General features: G+C 26.4%; 1 non-coding gene across 1 annotated transcript; it reads right to left on the reverse strand.

Moving 5' to 3' along the window:
- Nucleotides 1-1465: 1465 nt before the first annotated feature.
- Nucleotides 1466-1574, reverse strand: LOC140981915 (small nucleolar RNA R71). The gene has a single exon (XR_012176188.1). It is a non-coding gene; the product is annotated as a small nucleolar RNA R71 (small nucleolar RNA).
- Between the last annotated feature and the right edge of the window lie 448 nt (nt 1575-2022).

The raw sequence follows: 2022 nt of genomic DNA on the forward strand, positions 1-2022 counted from the left end.
GTTCATGGAAAGCTAAATCTATTATGTCAAGATGAAGAGGATGAATTCTTGGTGAAGTAAGATTGTTTATATTTTGTATATTCTTTCTTTATTTCTTTTCATTTTGCTAATTTCTTTTTATTGTAGGTATAAAAATGAATTATTTGTTGTTATCAATTTACATCAAATTCTTGATACCATTGAAATGGTTATCTTGATTTGTTGTTTAATTTTGATACAATAAATATTTCATCAATTATTATTGTTATATTATACATACATATATATATATATATATATATATATATATTTCATTCAGACGATAGCGTGGCTCTGCCGGTTGTTCTAAATGAAATATTATGATTTATTACTAATATCTAACAATCTAACATTTACTTTATCGCAACTAACTTTTACTTTCCGCATCTAACTTTTACTTTCCCGCAACTAACTTATTAAATCATATATTTCATTTATGCAATAGCGTGGCTTTGCCGGTTATTCTAAATGAAATATAATAATTTAATTTAACATTTATTTTATTCAGTTATATATTTATATAGTTATATATATAATCATAGGTACCATATATAAAATATCGGTGAATTCGGTATTTTCTATTGTGGGAACTATATTATACTAGGTGTGTGTTTAAATATTTAATTTTCTTTGAACCATTATTTATGGTGGTTTCCTTTGTTTTACTTTTAGTTAAACAATATTGCATAAACTAAGAATAAATCCTCGAGCCTTGAAAAAATTTATAATTTGTAAACTCCGTTCTTGCATTTGGTAATCTATAAATTAATAAATATAAACTTAAAATAACCTCTCTGTGGATCGATCTCGTACTTACGAAATATATTATTTGCAGACAACCTACACTTGGGTGAATTATAATTTAAGTAGTAGCAAGTTTTTGGCGCCGTTGTCGTGAGGTATAAATTAAGTTTATATTTGTTAATTATGTTTTATTTATAAGTATTGTGTTGTTTTTTTATGAGTATTTGGAGTCGAAAAAAATGTAGTAGACTTATTCGAGTATCTGAAAATAATTTGAACATGGATGATAATTCAAATAATCAAGATAATGATAACAATAATAATAATAATAATCATGAACATGATCAATTAAGAACACTTAGGCACCATATGAACCCTATTAGAACTAGTGCCCCATCTTGTTTAATTTTTCCTCCTGATGCATCTAATTTCAACTTTAAACCCCAAATTATTCAACTTTTATCAATTTTTCATGGCTTAGATTCTTAAAATCCATATTTACGTCTAAGAGAATTTAAGGAAGTTTGTAACACTTATAATGATCAAAATTGTAGCATGAATATAGTTCGATTAAAGCTTTTCCCATTTTCTTTAAAAGATAAAGCTAAAACATGGCTACAAAATTTGAGATAGAGTTCAATAAGATCATGTGAAGAAATGCAACAACAATTTCTCAAAAAGTTTTTTCCTTCCCATAGAACAAACTCTTTTAAAAGACAAATTACTACTTTTTCTCAAAAACAAAGAGAAACATTTTATCAATGTTGGGATAGATATAAAGAATTACTTAATACATGCCCACATCATAGTTTTGAAGCATGGAGAATAGTTTCTCACTTTTATGAAGGTCTAATATCTAAAGATAGGCAAATGATAGAATTCATGTGTAATGGAACTTTTGAAGATAAAAACCCAAATGAAGCTATGGAGTATTTGGATTCATTAGCAGAAAATGCTCAAAATTGGGATAATATAGGCACAATAGAACCACCAACAACTAAATTCAATAATTCAACAAATGAGGGTGGTATCTATAATCTTAAAGATGATATAGATATTCAAGCTAAACTTGCATCTTTAGCAAGAAAAATTGAGTCATTAGAAATGAAAAAGAGTGGTCAATTAAAAAGTATTCAAGAAATTGTTTGTCATATATGTGATACACATGATCATGCTACAAAAGATTGTCCAACATTACCTTCATTTAAAGAATGTCTCCATGAACAAGCAAATTATGTTAACAATTATAAAAAACCAATA

The sequence above is a fragment of the Primulina huaijiensis genome, chromosome 7 (genome assembly GCF_012295235.1).
Source record: "Primulina huaijiensis isolate GDHJ02 chromosome 7, ASM1229523v2, whole genome shotgun sequence".
Lineage (NCBI taxonomy): Eukaryota > Viridiplantae > Streptophyta > Magnoliopsida > Lamiales > Gesneriaceae > Primulina > Primulina huaijiensis.